Genomic DNA, 12320 nt, shown 5'->3' on the forward strand with positions numbered 1-12320 from the left:
AAAAATTTTTATAGACCTATTAGGGGGGCTGCAAACGCCCCTTAAGTTTTTTGCTTAGCTTACCGGGAGAAGGTACTTGAATCTATGTAGTAGCCCGATCACCGTATAAACGTGGTTCAACGGCTAAGACCACGTGCTAGTGACATACGCCTTAAGCGAGGAGGTGCAGGTTCGAACCCCGGCTGAGGTCAATTTTTAAAATTTTTTATATTTTTTTCTTTTCTTTTTCTTACATTATACTATTTATTTAGTGTGTTTTTCGATATATTAAAGGATCCTCTATGTAAAAAATATTTTTTTTTATTCGGGAAATTTCAAATAATGCTTAAAAACAGGGAAAATCCTGTAAAAATTGTTTATTTTTATTATATTATTTTTTTAAACTCCTTTTACATTATTTTCACGATAGTTTAGCATTCGAAATGTGATCCATGCTTAAATTCAAGTGTCTTTCTTGGTGAGAGAACGCATAATGGAATAAAAAAATAAAATAAAATGGCGGGAAAAAGGTTCAAATTTGAAGTCCGTCTAACTCCCTCTAATATTAAGTTATAATTTTCAAACTCGGACGGAAAGTTTGCCTCTATGAGTCGAACGACCCTGCAAAGAAAAATTTTTATAGACCTATTAGGGGGGCTGCAAACGCCCCTTAAGTTTTTTGCTTAGCTTACCGGGAGAAGGTAGTTGAATCTATGTAGTAGCCCGATCACCGTATAAACGTGGTTCAACGGCTAAGACCACGTGCTAGTGACATACGCCTTAAGCGAGGGGCTGCAGGTTCGAACCCCGACTGAGGTCAATTTTTAAAATTTTTTATGTTTTTTTCTTTTCTTTTTTTTTACTTTATACTATTTATTTAATGTGTTTTTCGATATATTAAAGGATCCTATATGTAAAAAATAATTTTTTTTATTCGGGAAATTTCAAATAATGCTTAAAAACAGGAAAAATCCTGTAAAAATAGTTTATTTTTATTATATTATTTTTTTAAACTCCTTTTACATTATTTTCACGATAGTTTAGCATTCGAAATGTGTTCCATGCTTAAATTCAAGTGTCTTTCTTGGGGAAGGAACGCATAATGGAATAAAAAATAAAATAAAATGGCGGGAAAAAGGTTCAAATTTGAAGTCCGTCTAACTGCCTCTAATATTAAGTTATAATTTTCAAACTCGGACGGAAAGTTTGCCTCTATGAGTCGAACGACCCTGCAAAGAAAAATTTTTATAGACCTATTAGGGGGGCTGCAAACGCCCCTTAAGTTTTTTGCTTAGCTTACCGGGAGAAGGTAGTTGAATCTATGTAGTAGCCCGATCACCGTATAAACGTGGTTCAACGGCTAAGACCACGTGCTAGTGACATACGCCTTAAGCGAGGGGCTGCAGGTTCGAACCCCGGCTGAGGTCAATTTTTAAAATTTTTTATATTTTTTTCTTTTCTTTTTTTTTACTTTATACTATTTATTTAATGTGTTTTTCGATATATTAAAGGATCCAATATGTAAAAAATAATTTTTTTTATTCGGGAAATTTCAAATAATGCTTAAAAACAGGAAAAATCCTGTAAAAATAGTTTATTTTTATTATATTATTTTTTTAAACTCATTTTACATTATTTTCACGATAGTTTAGCATTCGAAATGTGTTCCATGCTTAAATTCAAGTGTCTTTCTTGGGGAAGGAACGCATAATGGAATAAAAAATAAAATAAAATGGCGGGAAAAAGGTTCAAATTTGAAGTCCGTCTAACTGCCTCTAATATTAAGTTATAATTTTCAAACTCGGACGGAAAGTTTGCCTCTATGAGTCGAACGACCCTGCAAAGAAAAATTTTTATAGACCTATTAGGGGGGCTGCAAACGCCCCTTAAGTTTTTTGCTTAGCTTACCGGGAGAAGGTACTTGAATCTATGTAGTAGCCCGATCACCGTATAAACGTGGTTCAACGGCTAAGACCACGTGCTAGTGACATACGCCTTAAGCGAGGGGGTGCAGGTTCGAACCCCGGCTGAGGTCAATTTTTAAAATTTTTTATATTTTTTTCTTTTCTTTTTCTTACATTATACTATTTATTTAATGTGTTTTTCGATATATTAAAGATCCTATATGTAAAAAATAATTTTTTTTATTCGGGAAATTTCAAATAATGCTTAAAAGCAGGAAAAATCCTGTAAAAATAGTTTATTTTTATTATATTATTTTTTTAAACTCCTTTTACATTATTTTCACGATAGTTTAGCATTCGAAATGCGTTCCATGCTTAAATTCAAGTGTCTTTCTTGGTGAAAGAGCGCATAATGGAATAAAAAATAAAATAAAATGGCGGGAAAAAGGTTCAAATTTGAAGTCCGTCTAACTCCCTCTAATATTAAGCTATAATTTTGAAACTCGGACGGAAAGTTCGCCTCTATGAGTCGAACGACCCTGCAAAGAAAAATTTTTATAGACCTATTAGGGGGACTGCAAACGCCCCTTACGTTTTTTGCTTAGCTTACCGGGAGAAGGTACTTGAATCTATGTAGTAGCCCGATCACCGTATAAACCTCGTTCAACGGCTAAGACCACGTGCTAGTGACATGCGCCTTAAGCGAGGGGGTGCAGGTTCGAACCCCGGCTGAGGTCAATTTTTAAAATTTTTTATATTTTTTCTTTTCTTTTTTTTTACTTTATACTATTTATTTAATGTGTTTTTCGATATATTAAAGGATCCTATATGCAAAAAATAATTTTTTTTATTCGGGAAATTTCAAATAATGCTTAAAAACAGGAAAAATCCTGTAAAAATAGTTTATTTTTATTATATTATTTTTTTAAACTCCTTTTACATTATTTTCACGATAGTTTAGCATTCGAAATGTGTTCCATGCTTAAAATCAAGTATCTTTCTTGGTGAAAGAACCCATAATGGAATAAAAAATAAAACAAAATGGCGGTAAAAAGTTCAAATTTACAATCCGTCTAACTCCCTTTAATTTAAAGCTATAATTTTAAAACTCGGGCGGAAAGTTGGCCTCTATGAGCCAAACCACCCTACCAAGAAAAATTTTTATAGACCATATAGGCGATGAGTTGTCATTGTTTGGTGGATTAAAAACATCAAATATAATTTAAAAGAAAAAATCTTTAGATTTTTTTTTTTTAAATATATACAATTTTTCATAGAATTTATAAAAAAAATCATTTATTAAGTTTATACTTAATTTATTCAAATATTAATTGCTTCTTTTGACCTATAATTAGCTTTCATTTAAATTTCAATTAGTAATTTAGATTAATTTTTTAATGAAGTTCGAATAATCATCAAAGTACCAAAATCATTTGACCTGTCTCTTTTCCTACTTGTTTTTCTGGTTGAATAATACATATTTTTTATTTATCAATTATTTCAAAGTATCTATTTTTTTATCAATTATTTTACAGTTTTAGGGGCGAAAACTCTCATGGTTATTTAAATAAATTATATTAAACTTATTTGTCTGGTTAAAAAATATTTTTCAATAACAATGTTTCATAATTATAATTTAAATTCAACTGTTTTTATTATAATACACTAAATAAGGTGACGGAGGAACTAAAGGTATGAAAATATATTTTGCGATGCAGCTTTTTTTTATACATCTAAACATAATAAATTACTAATTATTTATTTTTGTAGAGAATTGTTAGGACGGCGAGAAAAACATTTTACCTTATAAATTATTCATGTTAATAATATATTGTTCAGATGTATTTTATGAAATTTATTATCGGTGGATGAGTTATAAATTAAATGAAGGTTAAATGACTTTTTTAAAAATATATATATATATCGAGGATTTATTGGAAAAAATTTCAATTATTAAACTATCCAACTTTAATTAATTTTGCAAGATCTCAGAGAATAAAGGATTCCAATGACAAAATCCAACCCATGATCCAAGAAAACTTCTCATTTGGTTTTATAATACAAAAAGTGGGAGCTCCAAAGACAGATATTTTGAATCAGTGTTTTAGGAATCTAAGTCTATATTCAACTTTTTGTCTTCAGATTAGTGTTTTTAAATTTAAAATGACAGGGAATTTATCGGCAGTATTTAAAGTGTGCGCGTACATTTGTAAAGTTGGGGCCAAACATTCTTATGCGCTTTAAATCCAGAATGTTGCTCTACAAATTTGCAAAAGAGAAAGGATTTTTTTTTTTTTTTTTTTTTTAACTATAGACAGCATGTTTTTCGATTGATCAATATTCATTTATAAAAAAATCGGAGAGTCACGTGGACAGATACGCTCTATGATTGGTTAAAAATTTTATCGGTACGATAGCAAACTGAATTTTACTGCGCCGATAATCGGTGCAATAGACACTCCGTATTCCAGATATAGGATGAATAGCATAAAAAGCTAAATTACCGATAAATTAGTTTCTGTAAAGTGGCGCTGTTGTCAACGTCGGCGCGATAGCTCTGAGGATATCTTACCGATAGTCGGTGCAATAGCCACTGCCTGTTTTTAATGACGTTTGTTTTGTTTATTAAATAAAACGAGATAAATTATCATTAAATTCTTATTGTGCTGTATGAAATTTTGTAATAAAAAAAATTCCAATGACTTAATCATTGTCATTTACGCTGAAGAGGAGAATTATTTATGTACCTGTATTTTTATAAATATATAAATCATTCTCTTCAGATTTTAAAACAAAAGAAATTTATTATTCGAGCAATACTTGATTACAAAAGAGGTCCTTTCACTTTAAAAAGTAGTTAATATACATACTCTCTTGTTTGTATTGTTATCTTTATTTATTATGGACGAAAAATCAGAGAAACTTAATTTTAATTAAGTCTGCATATTTCATACTACAGAGATTCATGTTATGAATCTTTCATAAAAATAGCTGAATTAAAGCAGTTCATTGTGAAGAAGAACCTTATACAGGCAGTGAATGTGATATTCTCAACAATGTATTTAAATGAGCACTCTCTTGTCTATAATATAGAGGCGCCTTATTCATGTAATGTATGTGATAAAACATTCTCAAGCAAATATCATTTAAACCAACACTCTCTTGTTCATACTGGAAATAACTCGTGCGACGTGAATAATGAATTATTCACCGGAATTACCATTTTAAAAAAACACTCTTTTGTTCAGGCTGGAGAGAAACCTTACTCCTGCAGTGTATGTGATAAAAAATTCTCAAAGAAAACCACCTTAAATCAACACTATCTTGTTCATACTGGAGAAAAACCTCATTTATGTCATTTGTGCGATAAAACATTCTCACAGAGAGCTAGTTTAACCAGACACATTCTCTTTCACACGGGAGAAAAACCATATTCATGTAGTGTATGTGATAAAACATTCTCAACAAAGAATCATTTAAACGAACACTCTCTTGTTCATACTGGAGAGAAACCTTATTCGTGCAGTGTATGTGGTAAAAGATTTTCACAGAAAGGTAATTTAAATAAACACTATGTTGTTCATACTGGAGAGAAACCTTATTCGTGCAATGTATGTAAAGAAACATTCACGCAGAAAGGTAATTTAAATAAGCATAATCTTATTCATACTGGAGAGAAACCATATGCTTGCAATGTATGTGATAAGACATTCTCCACAAAAAATCACTTGACTGTGCACTTTATTGTTCATACTGCAGAGAAACCTTATTCGTGCAATTTGTGTGATAGAGCATTCAGAAAAAAAGTTAGTTTAGATAAACATTTTCTTTCTCATAAACAATAACAAAAATTATTCAAGCCTTATGTGATAGAATATTTTCTTAAAAAAGTATGATAAAACCAGGGTGTGTTGCATTTTTAAAAATTGCCTAAAGGTACTTATTTTTTATTTGTATTTCTTAAAAGCCCTTAATGGTGCTTTTTTTATTCGGGGTTTGTAAAAAGTGCTTAATTTTCTATATTTTAAAAAGATATCTTTCTTTGACGCATCGATTGTCGCCATGAATTACAAAAAAGGCATGATTTTCTCTGCAATATTTATCAGTAACTAGTTATTTTATCATGAATATGTAAAGTTTCTGAATTTTATTCATTTTATGTTTATAAATTAAGAACTTTAAACAATAGAAAAAAAAATTTTTATTGTACAGATCCTAATTTTAATTTTTTTTTGGAAAATGATTAAAAATAAGTTTTGAGTGCTTGGAAAGTACTTAAAAGGTGCTCATTTTGGGTTGAAAAATCTGGTTATGCATCCTGTAAAACGCTTTTTTTGTTCTTAAGGAGAAAAAAAAATTTATATAGTTTGTGTGATAAAAATTTTCCTAAAATGTTAATTTTAAATATATATTCTAAAGATAAACTCTTTTCTAGTTGTGCCTTTTATGAAGATGGTCATTTAAATAAAATTATGTAAAAGTGCTTTTCTTATTGACAGTTATCTTATTCTCTGTAGAGTTTTATATTGTTTGTATAAAGTAAGAACTCCCCTAGCCATTAGTCTGTACAATTTTCGGTGACTATGATATCAAGGTATAACTATTTCAAGTAAGAGTCATTGTTTAGGATGGGTTTCCTGCTTAAGTCGGCTATAGAGAAAAGGAATTTTTCTTTTCAGTCTATTGTGTTAGTCCTAAGCCCCGTTTACATGCACAAAAATGCGGGGTAAAAGCTGGAATTTTCGTCATTTTCTACCCTTCTTCCCCTACGCAGGGAAAAATTGAAGGACTGAAAGAAGGGTATAATAATTCCTAGTAGGAGATGGAAATATGCAGGGTAAGCTCACCTCGCTTTCCCGAGGTGCATTGCGAGTCACGTGATTGTTTACGTTCTGGGCCCATGTGTTTTGTTTTGGAACTCGGAACGTGAAAATATTTTAATTTGTTTCAAATAATGGCGGGAAAAAAAGAAAAGAAGCCAGCTGATATATTTTCTTACTTCCGATTTATCATGTGACCAATGACGTAGAGGAAGTTGTTTGAAAATCCGGGGTTGAAATTCTTTTGCGTGTAAACGGGTTTTCTTACCGATTATACATTGCCCTGTAAAATCCCTGTACCCTTCTTTTACCCCGGATTAATAGATTTCTCATGTAAACGGGGCCCTAGAGTGAAGAGAAGCCGTCCCTGAAATGCACTATTCTTGTTTTCAGCAGCAGGTGGCCTCAGACTTAGTAGTAGGGGGAGTTCTTACCATAGACAAACTATATAAAAGTGCACGGATGGTTGACTGAATGTAAACAATAAGAAACTTCCTGAAGAAAATTATAAAACTCCCGGTGTTAACCCTCCACTTATGTTATGATTACGAGGCTATGTGTGAACATGCTTGATATTCTAAGAAGTTTTATTATGATTTTTTTTATCAATTCTACACGTAGTTTTACCATTCATAAAAGTTTTTTGTATTTAATGAAATCTAAAAGGTCGTGAACCGAAAACAAATGTAAGGAAATAAATCTAACTACATAACAGAGTTGGCAAGGTGTAGGACAAAATAGATTAATCCACGGTTTAAAAACGTCCTGTCCAAAACTCTTCTATTCAAATTATGTCACAATTTTTAAAAAATATTGTCAGAAATAAAATGACTAGCAACAAAATGGTAACTTTTTGTTTTATTAAAAAAGTTTATTATTATTTTCAATATTGCATTATTTATCCTTAAGCAGAAACATAATTTATTGGTCTTAAAAGCATATTTATTCATATTTAAAAGATGAGGTATTCACTTTTGTTGTTCTATGAATTGTGGAGCTTTAAGAGTTATAAATATTTTCCTTTTATAAATTAAAGCAAATTGTATGAAAAAGTATCAAAAATTTATTAATCTATCTAATTATTATGTGTACAATGGTTACACATATAGAATTTTTATCCTTTATCAACATTTAAGGATTTGGACAGTTAAAGACAACCAAACCCGCGTGTCCTGACGTCCAGAACCCCAACCTTGCAACATAACTAAAGTGTAAGGTTTGCCACATCTGTCCTAAAGTGTATGGTATATCAGCTGTTCAACAATGATAATAAAATATATATTGGTATGAAATTGAGTGCCTAGGTTATGCTCCTATAGGAATGTTGTGTTTGTGACTTTTGTTACATTAAATTTGTCAAAATACTGAAAGAGTATCTACAATGATCGTATTAATTTAAAACACATCAAAATCTTTACTGGCATAGTAAGTTATCATGAAAATTTGGAATTTTATAGGTGGAAAAGCTAATCTAACAAAATGAAATAGTGTTAGATTTGATCAAAATATTTTAAGAGTACCATTTTGTGTTATATAAGTCCTAAATTGTTTGATTTTCAGTTTTTTAGAATATTCTTTTTTCAGAAATACATAAATTTTCACCAATAATATAAAAATTTCATTGTGTGGTCAGAACTATTTTGATCCTATCCTACAGGAATAAATCATAGAATATTTCATGTTATTTTGTTTAGTATTTGCTAGAATATATATGTTAATATATTTCAACATTGCATAAAAGTAAGAATATAGCAATGGTATTTTTTATTTTGTTCCATCAGAAAGATTTTAAAACATTTTGTGATGTTATATATAGAATGGTTCTTACATTTCTGTGTTCTAAATAAGAATCATAGCAATGCCAAATCGAAAAGAGCAAGTGCAGTTAAATTAATGTACAGTCCACAAAAAAAAAGTTCACCTTGAATAACTTTTGATCTAATGATCAGAGCTTCATTTTCTAGGACTTCTTTTATTAGCTACTTTATTTAATGGTCAAAATTTTTTAATTGCAAGGTATACAATTTTTTTAATAGTTTTAAAGAGTATAATTTTACATGCCGAAATACAAAATCAATCGAATAGTTCCTGAGAAATCGTATTTTAAATATCTGACTTTTTTGAAATTCAATTTAAGAACTATCCAATTGATTTTGCTCAAATTTCGTATTTTACCATGTAAAATTATATTTAAAATTATGTGAAAAAAATTTTACACCTTACAATTCAACATTTTTTTGATTATTATTAAATAAAATAATAATAAATATTTAACAAAACTTTTCATGGATAAGCAAATTTTTTATTTCGCTTCCAAAGCTCTTAAGATATAGGGAAATACACAAAAAATAGGAATCCGTCAGGGGGAAAAGGTATGTTTTTGTGTCTGATTTCGTAACTTAAAATATCGTCTGTACATATTAATTTGCATATTTGAGGTCACCTTCTCCTTCTCGAGCCATTAAGATTGAGACCTAGAACATGAAAATCCGATCATTAGATCAAAAGTTATTCGGTGTGGTCCGCTTTTTTCTTTTTTTGCTCACTCAACATGCATCAGTGCATCAAAGAAATATGCAGGTCAGTGCAATTAGATATAAAATAAATTTTGCATGCCGGTGCAGTTAAATAAGGTACATCATACAATAGTATACAATAGTTAAACTATTGTATACTAGTAATACATCATAGTTTTGTGCACAGCATTGCATTTAGTTAGCTTCAACCCACTTTGGGTTCTGCATGTGAAAAGTCAAATTTTAACCTGAAGTCATCGTAGAGGAGAAACCATCTCCCAATTCTGGCCATTTGCTATGTTGCCATTTGGTCAAAAAAAGTTTTAAAGTTCGCCAATACTTTTGATTTCATACAGGATAATGTATGTTAAGTTAGAAGTGTTTTTACAATAAGATAATTTATGACCATCAGTATATTAAGTTTAAAGTGAATTAAATTTATATACATCAGCACATTAAAATAAATTTAAAAAAAAAATTTTTTGAATTTTTTTTTTCTTTTTAGCTTATTAATGGATATAAAAAAATGCATCTGTTTTGTTTGCATTCAACATTGTTTTTATGCATGATATTCTATTAGTGTTCAAATTGATTTTGTGTGTTTTGAAATTGGTGTGAATAAATATATTGGTTATTTTTTAAACAAACAGCTTTTTGTTAAACAATAATTTATATATATTTTTTTTTCTGAGGGCATTTATAATTTCTTATTTATTCTGAAAGGTTATTCTTACTTTATAATTTTATAATCGTCGTTGAACAGCCGACCCAGTTTTGAGTTTACGACTACCAATGTTCAACTCCATAGCCTTGTAATTTTGAACCAATCCAGAAGACAAGGAAACTCCTAGATCAGTACCCCCAGAGGTATGATTTGTTATGGGAACATGGAGGACTTTGTGACTCAACAGATTTAACGTGCATCAGTCACCATTTACTACACTGAACATTACATTACTGAATTAAAAATCAAAGACAATCTTAATGCTAGTGAAGTTGATGAAGCAACATGTGAGGCTGTATTTGATGAATCGGAAATTTTGATCGCTGCCATCTTTTTGAACAGCAACTTAAAAAATTTAGAAGTTCTGAAGAACATTCTGTATTAGGTGAGAATATTTTGTCAAGAAATACATATTAAAATTCAACTTCCAGTTTTTATTGGAAATATCAAAAATAGGTTTTATTTTTGGGGACAATTTTTAAAAATTGATAAAAATCGCAATTCAGATAATCATAATGAATATTTGTATCTATCACAAGCCATACGTGAAAGAAAATATTGCTGAGGAGTTGATTAACCCCATCTCTGTTGAATTTGCATGCCATGCGACAAAGAGAAAAATTCCATCGTTGAAATTTAATTCGCCACTACTTACATGTTTCTTTAAATCCCACAGCTATTTTTGTATTTATGAGTATTGTTAAGAATATTGTGACTCTCCCAACATGTTGATAAGCAAGAGAGGAGCTATTTATTCAAATTTATGTGAGACATCTACTTTCTCTTATCCTCCAAAAAGAGTGCAATTAGCGAAAATCATTGAGAAGGCTGTGTGATTTTTTAAGAGACTAAATTACGTAAAGTGGAGACCTTAGGCATAACCAGAGTTAAGTATGCATCCATGTTGTTCCCCAAGATAATGAGAGAGAAATAATCTTTGAAAGTTCATATCAATAATGTGTATTTTTTATAATAAAATATTTTATATTGTATCTAGTTTTATTGTGAATAATATTCAGAGATAAAATCAGGAATTTTTGTAGGCATCTTATTTGTAATTTAATTTCAAAACACATCCCTTCTCTAAGAATGATTTTTATTAAGTTAATTATATTCACTAATTCTATTAAATTAAGTCTAAATAATGGATCAAATGTTATAAATTTTTATCAATATCATCAAAAAAGCGATTTTTATTGATTTAACTCGAACAGGAAGAACCTTTTATGTTTATTGGCGATCGAAATGAGCTGTCTACCTGTGGCAACACTTCGCATGTTTTCATGCTTTCTCCAGAGTGTGGAAGAGTCATAGAAAAAGGAAGTACAGTTTCTGTCGTGATTTTCATATTGATTAAAATCTTTTTTTTAAATTAGGAAACTATATGGAGCTGAAAACTACATTAAACATATAGTTCTAAAAGTTAGCATCATTTAAATTTTAAAAAACATTTTTAACAATTGAGTACGAAGAATATCAAGAAAAGGAGAAATATCGCAATACATTGCTATGCAACTGAAAAAGGAGGACAAGGAAGGGCCAAAAGCATGAAAACAGTCTTCTCCCCTGATGGCGTATTCGAGCGTTGCGATCGCCTGTATTATTTACTGATGAAGAATTTATGATTTAAAAGTAAATGTCAATTGCATCACATTTTGAGTTATAAATTCTAGCAATCGGCACGATTTTTTTCATTCTCTGAATAGTAAGGAGGCTGAAGAATTTTTTTTTTATTTACCAACTCCCACCTTTGGTACCATTTTGACAGTTCAGGCTTTTATAGGGCAGATTTGTTAGCCACTCTTTCAGGGGCACCATATTAGGTGGGCCAATGTTACTCCCACAGTAAAGACAAATAGTACAGAGAAAGAAAGAGCATAGATCCATGCCTTGAATTAGAACCCAGAACTTTTCTACTGCAAGGTCAGTTCCCTGACTGCTATACAATCAGGTTCGCGGCTGAACAATTTTTATAAATCATCTGAAACGTTTGTTTTAGGGAAATTTAAGTAAAGACGTGTGATGAACGTGCCCTTAGTATTTCGTTCATATACAAACTTCAACTCTATATTTTGCATTTTTATGCCCTCAATAGATCTAAGAGTTAAAAAACCAGATTATAAATTTGTAATTAGGGTTGTTTTTTTTGTACTCTTACATCTATTGAAAGCATAAAAATACCAAGTAACAGTGTTCATATATGAACGATATACAAATACGTTGCACTTCTATATATATTGTTGCACGTTTTCCAGCAGATCAGGAATAATTCCTGTGAGACGTCCATCACTGGATAAGCTATGGATCAAGTTATCCATATTTCATTCACGTAAAAACTATGGTGTATGTCTGATGAATGGCTTTTAGACTTCTACGG

The sequence above is a fragment of the Parasteatoda tepidariorum genome, chromosome 3, assembly GCF_982258835.1.
Source record: "Parasteatoda tepidariorum strain Cologne lab strain chromosome 3, Ptep-v5.0, whole genome shotgun sequence".
NCBI lineage: Eukaryota > Metazoa > Arthropoda > Arachnida > Araneae > Theridiidae > Parasteatoda > Parasteatoda tepidariorum.